At 49.8% G+C, this 11,787-nt stretch overlaps 1 long non-coding RNA gene across 1 annotated transcript; it reads left to right on the forward strand.

The window, feature by feature from the left end:
- The first annotated feature begins 1,160 nt into the window (after positions 1 to 1,160).
- Positions 1,161 to 11,545, forward strand: LOC119956209. The gene is made up of 3 exons (XR_005458605.1): positions 1,161 to 1,338; positions 9,272 to 9,334; positions 11,355 to 11,545. It is a non-coding gene; the product is annotated as an uncharacterized LOC119956209 (long non-coding RNA).
- Positions 11,546 to 11,787: the final 242 nt, after the last annotated feature.

Here is an 11,787-nt window from a genome sequence, read left to right on the forward strand (position 1 = left end):
GTGGGGGGTTGGATGGGGTGTTCCTGGGGAGGCAGTTGGGGGGATGGATTAAAAGGGGAGGCATAAGGGCAATGTGGGGAAGGTTAGTGAGAAACTGCGATCGGGGAGTCATTGATGTTGGCTGGCTGTGTGTTGTTCATTTTGTTACTTTGTTATCTTTATAGAATCATTGACTCATAGAATTTACGATGCAGAAGAAAGCCATTCGGCCCATCGATTCTGCACCGGCTCTTGGAAAGAGCACCCTACCTAAGCCCACACCTCCTCCCTAACCCCATAACCCAGCAACCCCGCCTAACGTAAGGGCAATTTATCTCGGCCAATCCACCAAACCGGCACGTCTTTGTACTGTGGGAGGAAACCGGAGCACCCGGAGGAAACCCACGTAGACACGGGGAGAACGTGCAGACTCCGCACAGTGACCCAAGTCGGGAATCGAACCCGGGACCCTGGCGCTGTGAAGCCATAGTGTTAGCCACTGTGCTACCGTGCTGCCCCCGCCTTGTTGTCAAAATTGTTAAAATTATAATATAAATGCCTTAATATAAATATATATATTTAAAAAATGCCCTGCTCCTTTCCTCGAACATTTTCCCAAGAGCTGTTTCTCATCAGCACGGTAGCATAGTGGTTAGCATCAATGCTTTACAGCTCCAGGGTCCCAGGTTCGATTCCCGGCTGGGTCACTGTCTGTGCGGAGTCTGCACGTCCTCCCCGTGTGTGCGTGGGTTTCCTCCGGGTGCTCCGGTTTCCTCCCACAGTCCAAAGATGTGCGGGTTAGGTGGATTGGCCATGCTAAATTGCCCGTAGTGTCCTAAAAAGTAAGGTTAAGGGGGGGGGGGGGGGGTTGTTGGGTTACGGGTATAGGGTGGATACGTGGGTTTGAGTGGGGTGATCATTGCTCGGCACAACATCGAGGGCTGAAGGGCCTGTTCTGTGCTGTACTGCTCTATGTTCTATCTCTATTCCCTTCCAAACTAAAATTGGCATCCTCTGTTTTGCCCCTCCCTCGGCTTTGGGGCTTGGCACAGGTAAATTCTCTCATTTTCTGCACACCTCCTGGTGCTGACAGCTTTTGCCGCTGAATATTTTGCTCCAAGGCAATGAGGCATGTCCAATCAGAGTCGGCAGCTCCTGCAGCACAGAACACCCTGAAAGGGCGGAGCTTCCTCTTGCTCATAAATGTTCAGCCCGCAACCCTGACACAAGTAAACCCTCTTTTCAGCTGCCTCCACTCTTACTGCCAGCATCTCCGTTTGTGAGCTACAGAAATGTCTGGGTTGGCCGGTCAGTTTAAAGCATCGATGTCCGAAGCAGAAAAGGAGGCGTCAGACAAAGGTAATCAGGCTGTTTATTTTTATAAAAGAATTTCTAATTAGGGGGCAATTCAGCGTGGCCAACCCACCTGCCCTGCACATCTTTGGGTTGTGGGGGTGACACCCACGCAGACATGGGGAAAATGTGCAAAGGTCCACACGGACAGAGCAGCACGGTGGCGCAGTGGGTTAGCACTGCCGCCTCACGCCGCCAAGGTCCCAGGTTCAATCCCGGCCCCGGGTCACTGTCCGTGTGGAGTTTTCACATTCTCCCCGTGTCTGCGTGGGTTTCGCCCCCTCAACCCAAAGATGTGCAGGGTGGGTGGATTGGCCACGCTAAATTGCCCCTTTATTGGAAAAGAAATGAACTGGGTACTATAAAAAAAAAATATTTTAAATCAAACTCCACACGGACAGTGACCCGGGGCTGGGATTGACCCCGGGTCCTCAACGTGTGAGGCAGCAGGGCTAACCACTGCACTGCCGTGCCACACTTCAGGCTGCTTCGAAGTAAAAGTTTGACGGGGTGTGTGGGATATATTTGTGTGTCTTTGTGGACGGTATGGAAGGTTTCGGTGGGGGGTATGGGGTATATTCTAGTGTTTTGGGGAGGGGCATGTTGGAGTGTTTCATGAAGGGGTGAGGTATATTGGAGTGTTAGAGTGGTGGGTGCGGGTGTATATTGGAGTGTTAGAGTGGAGGGTGTGGGGTATATTGGAGTGTTAGAGTGGTGGGTATGGGGTATATTGGAGTGTTAGAGTGGAGGGTGTGGGGTATATTGGAGTGTTAGAGAGGAGGGTGTGGGTATATTGGAGTGTTAGAGTGGAGGGTGTGGGGTATATTGGAGTGTTAGAGTGGAGGGTGTGGGGTATATTGGAGTGTTAGAGTGGAGGGGGTGTGTGTATATTGGAGTGTTAGAGTGGAGGGTGTGGGGTATATTGGAGTGGAGGGTGTGGGGTATATTGGAGTGTTAGAGAGGAGGGTGTGGGGTATATTGGAGTGTTAGAGTGGAGGGTGTGCGGTATATTGGAGTGGAGGGTATGGGGTATATTGGAGTGGAGGGTGTGGGGTATATTGGAGTGTTAGAGTGGAGGGTGTGGGGTATATTGGAGTGTTAGAGTGGAGGGTGTGGGGTATATTGGAGTGTTAGAGTGGAGGGTATGGGGTATATTGGAATGTTAGAGTGGAGGGTGTGGGGTATATTGGAGTGTTAGAGTGGAGGGTGTGGGGTATATTGGAGTGGAGGGTGTGGGGTATATTGGAATGTTAGAGTGGAGGGTGTGGGGTATATTGGAGTGGAGGGTGTGGGGTATATTGGAGTGTTAGAGAGGAGGGTGTGGGGTATATTGGAATGTTAGAGTGGAGGGTGTGGGGTATATTGGAGTGTTCGAGTGGAGGGTGTGGGGTATATTGGAGTGTTAGAGTGGTGGGTATGGGGTATATTGGAGTGGAGGGTGTGGGGTATATTGGAGTGGAGGGTGTGGGGTATATTGGAGTGTTAGAGTGGTGGGTATGGGGTATATTGGAGTGGAGGGTGTGGGGTATATTGGAGTGGAGGGTGTGGGTATATTGGAGTGTTAGAGAGGAGGGTGTGGGGTATATTGGAGTGTTAGAGTGGAGGGTGTGGGGTATATTGGAGTGTTAGAGTGGAGGGTGTGGGGTATATTGGAGTGTTAGAGTGGAGGGTGTGGGGTATATTGGAGTGTTAGAGTGGAGGGTGTGGGGTATATTGGAGTGTTAGAGTGGAGGGTGTGGGGTATATTGGAGTGTTAGAGTGGAGGGTGTGGGGTATATTGGAGTATTAGAGTGGAGGGTGTGGGGTATATTGGAGTGTTAGAGATGAGGGTGTGGGGTATATTGGAGTGTTAGAGTGGAGGGTGTGGGGTATATTGGAGTGTTAGAGTGGAGGGTGTGGGGTATATTGGAGTGTTAGAGTGGAGGGTGTGGGGTATATTGGAGTGTTAGAGTGGAGGGTGTGGGGTATATTGGAGTGTTAGAGTGGAGGGTGTGGGGTATATTGGAGTGTTAGAGTGGAGGGTGTGGGGTATATTGGAGTGGAGGGTGTGGGGTATATTGGAGTGTTAGAGTGGAGGCTGTGGGGTATATTGGAGTGTTAGAGTGGAGGGTGTGGGGTATATTGGAGTGTTAGAGTGGAGGGTGTGGGGTATATTGGAGTGTTAGAGTGGAGGGTGTGGGGTATATTGGAGTGGAGGGTATGGGGTATATTGGAGTGTTAGAGTGGAGGGTGTGGGGTATATTGGAGTGTAGGGTGTGGGGTATATTGGAGTGGAGGGTGTGGGGTATATTGGAGTATTAGAGTGGAGGGTGTGGGGTATATTGGAGTGTTAGAGTGGAGGGTGTGGGGTATATTGGAGTGTTAGAGAGGAGGGTGTGGGTATATTGGAGTGTTAGAGAGGAGGGTGTGGGGTATATTGGAGTGTTAGAGTGGAGGGTGTGGGGTATATTGGAGTGTTAGAGTGGAGGGTGTGGGGTATATTGGAGTGTTAGAGTGGAGGGTGTGGGGTATATTGGAGTGTTAGAGTGGAGGGTGTGGGGTGTATTGGAGTGGAGGGTGTGGGGTATATTGGAGTGTTAGATTGGAGGGTGTGGGGTATATTGGAGTGGAGGGTGTGGGGTATATTGGACTGTTAGAGTGGAGGGTGTGGGGTATATTGGAGTGGAGGGTGTGGGGTATATTGGAGTGTTAGAGTGGAGGGTGTGGGGTATATTGGAGTGGAGGGTGTGGGTATATTGGAGTGTTAGAGTGGAGGGTGTGGGGTATATTGGAGTGTTAGAGTGGAGGGTGTGGGGTATATTGGAGTGGAGGGTGTGGGGTATATTGGAGTGTTAGAGAGGAGGGTGTGGGTATATTGGAGTGTTAGAGTGGAGGCTGTGGGGTATATTGGAGTGGAGGGTGTGGGGTATATTGGAGTGTTAGAGTGAAGGGTATGGGGTATATTGGAGTGTTAGAGTGGAGGGTGTGGGGTATATTGGAGTGTTAGAGTGGAGGGTGTGGGGTATATTGGAGTGTTAGAGTGGAGGGTGTGGGGTATATTGGAGTGGAGGGTGTGGGGTATATTGGAGTGTTAGAGTGGCGGGTATGGGGTATATTGGAGTGTTAGAGTGGAGGGTGTGGGGTATATTGGAGTGGAGGGTGTGGGGTATTGGAGTGTTAGAGTGGCGGGTATGGGGTATATTGGAGTGTTAGAGTGGAGGGTGTGGGTGTATATTGGAGTGTTAGAGTGGTGGGTATGGGGTATATTGGAGTGGAGGGTGTGGGATATATTGGAGTGTTAGAGTGGAGGGTGTGGGGTATATTGGAGTGTTAGAGTGGAGGGTGTGGGGTATATTGGAGTGTTAGAGAGGAGGGTGTGGGTATATTGGAGTGTTAGAGAGGAGGGTGTGGGGTATATTGGAGTGTTAGAGTGGAGGGTGTGGGGTATATTGGAGTGTGAGAGAGGAGGGTGTGGGGTATATTGGAGTGTTAGAGTGGAGGGTGTGGGTATATTGGAGTGTTAGAGTGGAGGGTGTGGGGTATATTGGAGTGTTAGAGTGGAGGGTGTGGGGTATATTGGAGTGTTAGAGTGGAGGGTGTGGGGTATATTGGAGTGTTAGAGTGGAGGGTGTGGGGTATATTGGAGTGTGAGAGTGGTGGGTATGGGGTATATTGGAGTGGAGGGTGTGGGGTATATTGGAGTGTTAGAGAGGAGGGTGTGGGGTATATTGGAGTGTTAGAGTGGAGGGTGTGGGGTATATTGGAGTGTTAGAGTGGAGGGTGTGGGGTATATTGGAGTGTTAGAGTGGTGGGTATGGGGTATATTGGAGTGGAGGGTGTGGGGTATATTGGAGTGTTAGAGTGGAGGGTGTGGGGTATATTGGAGTGTTAGAGTGGAGTGTGTGGGGTATATTGGAGTGTTAGAGAGGAGGGTGTGGGTGTATATTGGAGTGTTAGAGAGGAGGGTGTGGGGTATATTGGAGTGTTAGAGTGGAGGGTGTGGGGTATATTGGTGTTAGAGTGGAGGGTGTGGGGCATATTGGAGTGGAGGGTGTGGGGTATATTGGAGTGGAGGGTGTGGGGTATATTGGAGTGTTAGAGTGGAGGGTGTGGGGTATATTGGAGTGGAGGGTGTGGGGTATATTGCAGTGTTAGAGTGGAGGATGTGGGGTATATTGGAGTGGAGGGTGTGGGGTATATTGGAGTGTTAGAGTGGAGGGTGTGGGGTATATTGGAATGTTAGAGTGGAGGGTGTGGGGTATATTGGAGTGTTAGAGTGGAGGGTGTGGGTATATTGGACTGTTAGAGTGGAGGGTGTGGGTTCATTGGAGTGTTAGAGTGGAGGGTGTGGGGTATATTGGAGTGTTAGAGTGGAGGGTGTGGGGTATATTGGAGTGTTAGAGTGGAGGGTGTGGGGTATATTGGAGTGTTAGAGTGAAGGGTATGGGGTATATTGGAGTGTTAGAGAGGAGGGTGTGGGGTATATTGGAGTGTTAGAGTGAAGGGCGTGGGGTATATTGGAGTGTTAGAGTGGAGGGTGTGGGGTATATTGGAGTGTTAGAGTGGAGGGTGTGGGGTATATTGGAGTGTTAGAGTGAAGGGTATGGGGTATATTGGAGTGTTAGAGAGGAGGGTGTGGGGTATATTGGAGTGTTAGAGTGGAGGGTGTGGGGTATATTGGAGTGTTAGAGTGGAGGCGTGAGGTATATTAGAGTGTTAGAGAGGAGGGTGTGGGGTATATTGGAGTGTTAGAGTGGAGGGTGTGGGGTATATTGGAGTGTTAGAGTGGAGGGTGTGGGGTATATTGGAGTGTTAGAGTGGAGGGTGTGGGGTATATTGGAGTGTTAAAGTGGAGGGTGTGGGGTATATTGGAGTGTTAGAGTGGAGGCGTGAGGTATATTAGAGTGTTAGAGAGGAGGGTGTGGGTATATTGGAGTGTTAGAGTGGAGGGTGTGGGGTATATTGGAGTGTTAGAGTGGAGGGTGTGGGGTATATTGGAGTGTTAGAGTGGAGGGTGTGGGTGTATATTGGAGTGTTAGAGTGGAGGGTGTGGGGTATATTGGAGTGTTAGAGTGGAGGGTGTGGGGTATATTAGAGTGTTAGAGTGGAGGGTGTGGGTGTATATTGGAGTGTTAGAGTGGAGGGTGTGGGGTATATTGGAGTGTTAGAGAGTAGGGTGTGGGTATATTGGAGTGTTAGAGTGGAGGGTGTGGGGTATATTGGAGTGGAGGGTATGGGGTATATTGGAGTGTTAGAGTGGAGGGTGTGGGTATATTGGAGTGTTAGAGTGGAGGGTGTGGGTATATTGGAGTGTTAGAGTGGAGGGTGTGGGGTATATTGGAGTGGAGGGTATGGGGTATATTGGAGTGTTAGAGTGGAGGGTGTGGGGTATATTGGAGTGTTAGAGTGGAGGGTGTGGGTATATTGGAGTGTTAGAGTGGAGGGTGTGGGGTATATTGGAGTGGAGGGTGTGGGGTATATTGGAGTGTTAGAGTGGAGGGTGTGAGGTATATTAGAGTGTTAGAGTGGAGGGTGTGGGGTATATTGGAGTGTTAGAGAGGAGGGTGTGGGTATATTGGAGTGTTAGAGTGGAGGGTGTGGGTATATTGGAGTGTTAGAGTGGAGGGTGTGGGGGTATATTGGAGTGGAGGGTGTGGGTATATTGGAGTGTTAGAGTGGAGGGTGTGGGGTATATTGGAGTGTTAGAGTGGAGGGTGTGGGGTATATTGGTGTTAGAGTGGAGGGTGTGGGTGTATATTGGAGTGTTAGAGTGGAGGGTGTGGGGTATATTGGAGTGTTAGAGTGGAGGGTGTGGGGTATATTGGAGTGGAGGGTGTGGGGTATATTGGAGTGTTAGAGTGGAGGGTGTGGGGTATATTGGAGTGTTAGAGTGGAGGGTGTGGGGTATATTGGAGTGTTAGAGAGGAGGGTGTGGGGTATATTGGAGTGTTAGAGTGGAGGGTGTGGGGTATATTGGAGTGTTAGAGAGGAGGGTGTGGGGTATATTGGAGTGTTAGAGTGGAGGGTGTGGGGTATATTGGAGTGTTAGAGAGGAGGGTGTGGGGTATATTGGAGTGTTAGAGTGGAGGGTGTGGGGTATATTGGAGTGTTAGAGAGGAGGGTGTGGGGTATATTGGAGTGTTAGAGTGGAGGGTATGGGTATATTGGAATGTTAGAGTGGAGGGTGTGGGGTATATTGGAGTGTTAGAGTGGAGGGTGTGGGTGTATATTGGAGTGTTAGAGTGGAGGGTGTGGGGTATATTGGAGTGTTAGAGTGGAGGGTGTGGGGTATATTGGAGTGGAGGGTGTGGGGTATATTGGAGTGTTAGAGTGGCGGGTATGGGGTATATTGGAGTGGAGGTTGTGGGGTATATTGGAGTGTTAGAGTGGAGGGTGCGGGGTTCATTGGAGTGTTAGAGTGGAGGGTGTGGGTGTATATTGGAGTGTTAGAGTGGAGGGTGTGGGGTATATTGGAGTGGAGGGTGTGGGGTATATTGGAGTGTTAGAGTGGAGGGTGTGGGCATATTGGAGTGTTAGAGTGGAGGGTGTGGGGTATATTGGAGTGTTAGAGTGGAGGGTGTGCGGTATATTGAAGTGTTAGAGTGGAGGGTGTGGGGTATATTGGAGTGTTAGAGTGGAGGGTGTGGGTGTATATTGGAGTGTTAGAGTGGAGGGTGTGGGGTATATTGGAGTGTTAGAGTGGAGGGTGTGGGGTATATTGGAGTGGAGGGTGTGGGGTATATTGGAGTGTTAGAGTGGAGGGTGTGGGGTATATTGGAGTGTTAGAGTGGAGGGTGTGGGGTATATTGGAGTGTTAGAGAGGAGGTGTGGGGTATATTGGAGTGTTAGAGTGGAGGGTGTGGGGTATATTGGAGTGTTAGAGAGGAGGGTGTGGGGTATATTGGAATGTTAGAGAGGAGGGTGTGGGGTATATTGGAGTGTTAGAGAGGAGGGTGTGGGGTATATTGGAGTGTTAGAGTGGAGGGTATGGGTATATTGGAATGTTAGAGTGGAGGGTGTGTGGGTATATTGGAGTGTTAGAGTGGAGGGTGTGGGGTATATTGGAGTGTTAGAGTGGAGGGTGTGGGGTATATTGGAGTGGAGGGTGTGGGGTATATTGGAGTGTTAGAGTGGCGGGTATGGAGTATATTGGAGTGTTAGAGTGGACGGTGTGGGGTATATTGGAGTGTTAGAGTGGAGGGTGTGGGGTATATTGGAGTGTTAGAGTGGAGGGTGTGGGGTATATTGGAGTGGAGGGTGTGGGGTATATTGGAGTGGAGGGTGTGGGGTATATTGGAGTGTTAGAGTGGCGGGTATGGGGTATATTGGAGTGGAGGGTGTGGGGTATATTGGAGTGGAGGGTGTGGGGTATATTGGAGTGGAGGGTGTGGGGTATATTGGAGTGGAGGGTGTGGGGTATATTGGAGTGGAGGGTGTGGGGTATATTGGAGTGTTAGAGTGGCGTGTATGGGGTATATTGGAGTGGAGGGTGTGGGGTATATTGGAGTGGAGGGTGTGGGGTATATTGGAGTGGAGGGTGTGGGGTATATGGAGTGGAGGGTGTGGGGTATATTGGAGTGTTAGAGTGGCGGGTATGGGGTATATTGGAGTGGAGGGTGTGGGGTATATTGGAGTGGAGGGTGTGGGGTATATTGGAGTGGAGGGTGTGGGGTATATTGGAGTGTTAGAGTGGAGGGTGTGGGGTTCATTGGAGCATTGGAGTGGTGTGTGGGGTATATTGGAGTATTTCAATGGAGGGTGTGGTGTATCTTGGCGTATTTGGTGTAGGGTGGAGGATGTATTGGAGTATTTCGGTGTAAGGTGGAGGGTGGAGGGTGTGGGGTACATTGGAGTGTTGTGTGTGGAGTATATTGGAGTATTTCAATGAAGGGTTTGGTGTTTATTGTGTCAGAATGTGTCTCCTTCACCTGAGTTACTGACGCCATTATTCTGCCCCCAGCAAAGGACGCACAATCGAAGACTCAGCAGGGTGCAGGTCAAATACAGGTGGCCATGGAGGAAGGTATAGATTAACACTGTCTACTTGATACTTGCGTTAATAGAAATGAGGGAAAAATCCGTTCATTCTTACCCGGTCTCCTCCACGACTCACAATTTGTTACACCAGACATCATCCAAACATGGAAACATGGGAAAGACATACAGCACATTTGGTATCTGTTCTGGCTGTAAAGGACCAAACCAGCCTGATCTCACTTTCTAACTCTTAATCCCTAACCTTGCAGGTTATGGCAGTTTCAGCCCAATTGTGAATATTTTTCTAACAGCCTCGCGAGTTTCTTCCTCAACCACCTTTTCAGACCACCATCACCCTCTGGGTAAAATATATCCTCAACTTCCCCCCCTACCAATTAAAATCAAGTATGTTTCAAGCACTAGCTTTCGAAGCACTGCTCCTTCCTCAGGATTCAGGATTCACCTGAGGAAGGAGCAGTGCTCCGAAAGCTAGTGTTTGAAATGTTGGACTTTAACCTGGTGTTGTAAGACTTCTTACTGTGCTCACCCCAGCCCAACGCCGGCATCTCTACATCATAATTAAAATCAAGACCTCAGTCCCCATAAGGAAATTTATCCTTCACAGTCACTCTGTCCAGACCCTTCATAATTTTATACACCTCAATTACAGCCTCCCCTCTTTGCCCCCCCAAAAAAATCAACTCAAACCCGTTTATTTTTCCCTCATAGCTAAACTTTTTTATTCTTGGAAAATTCCTTGTAAATTTGCTTTGGATCCTCTGTCACATCACATCCTCAAACACATCCTCCCTGTATTGCAGTGAGCAGTACTCTAGATCTGACCTAACCAGCGTTCATTCAGTCTGAGCATAACCTCCCTGGTCTAATAAGATTCGGGCAAGTGACCACGAGGAAGTGATTTAGACCAAGAATAAAGAGATTTCACAGAATCATAGAATTAACAGTGCAGAAGGAGGCCATTCGGCCCATCGAGTCTGCACCGGCCCTTGGAAAGAGACTCGTACCCAAGCCCACACCTCCACCATTTCCCCGTAACCCAGTAACCCCACCCAACCCTTTTGGCCACTAAGGGCAATTTAGCACGGCCAATCCACCCAACCTGCACATCTTTGGACTGTGGGAGGAAACCGGAGCACCCGGAGGAAACGCACGCAGACACGGGGAGAACATGCAGACTCCGCACAGACAGTGACCCAGCGGGGAATCGAACCTGGGACCCTGGATCTGTGAAGCCACAGTACTATCCACTTGTGCTACCGTGCTGCCCCCATACGATCCGTACTGTCCCTCAGAATTTTTCCAATAATTTTCCCACCACTGAGGTTAGGCTGACAGGCCTGTAATGACTCGGCCTATCCTTTCCTTAGTTTATAAACAATTTTAACTCTCCTCCAACCCCCTGGCACCAGACGTGTGAGTCAGAGGGGGTTGAAAGTGATATTTGGAGTCCTCCACTATTCGCTCCCTTGCTTCTCTTGGCCCTCTGGGGTTTATGGGAGGGCTGGGCAATTTATTGACTTTCAAAGATGTGAAAATTCCTCTCGGTATCGGTGGGATTTTCCGGCCCGCTCGAGGTGGGCACAGTCACGAGTGGCAGGGGAAAGTTGGAGACTGCCAAAAGCCAATTGACAGTGCCTGACACCAAGAGGGCCCCCTGTCTTTTCGGTTTAATATTTCACACACCTCCTAAACTACCGGGCTGCATTCTCCATCGGCGGAATCCCCCGTTTCGCCGGCAGCGCCCTCACAGCAGAGGATTTCCCCGACGGCGTGGGGCTGCCCCACAATGGGAACATCCCTCCGGCGGGACGGCGAATCCAGCCCAAAGTCTCTGGTGTTTTGCATGAATCTCACATCCCGCCCACTGGGAACCCGCCACGGGAAAGGAAGGCCGGGGGGGGGGGGGGGCAATCACCTTTGGGCACGACTTGAAAATCCCGCAGACAGGAATGGCTGGAAAATCCCACCCCAAAATGATCAGTGACGAAGGCAATAATGTTCATATCGCAGGCTTCACGTTTATCAGTCTGGTTTTGTTCTTCCAGCTGTTGATGCCGGTGCTAAATTTGTGAAGAAGAAAGGGATTGAAGTGACTAATCAAGTCTCCGAGAAGCTGCCTGGTTTCACCAAATGATCTGTTATCATCAACGTGAAGCAGTTGTAAATTATCACAGTTGAACCAATCTCTCACATTTGTAAAGGCCATTTAACTGAATAAAATATTTCAATAAAATAATTGGCATTCTGCATTTTGTTCAGTTTTTTAAAAATGTTTAATTTCCCCCTCTGCATTTCAAAGCTATTTTACTCAATGTCATTGCTCACCTTTGTGAAATGAAAATCGCTTATTGCCACGAGTAGGCTCCAAATGAGAAGTTGCTGTGAAAAGCCCCCGGTCGCCACATTCTGGTGCAGCTGTTATGGGAATCGAACCGTGCTGCTGGCTTGCCTTGGTCTGCTTGCAAAGCCAGCGATTTA

This window comes from Scyliorhinus canicula, chromosome 22 (assembly GCF_902713615.1).
Source record: "Scyliorhinus canicula chromosome 22, sScyCan1.1, whole genome shotgun sequence".
Taxonomy (NCBI): domain Eukaryota; kingdom Metazoa; phylum Chordata; class Chondrichthyes; order Carcharhiniformes; family Scyliorhinidae; genus Scyliorhinus; species Scyliorhinus canicula.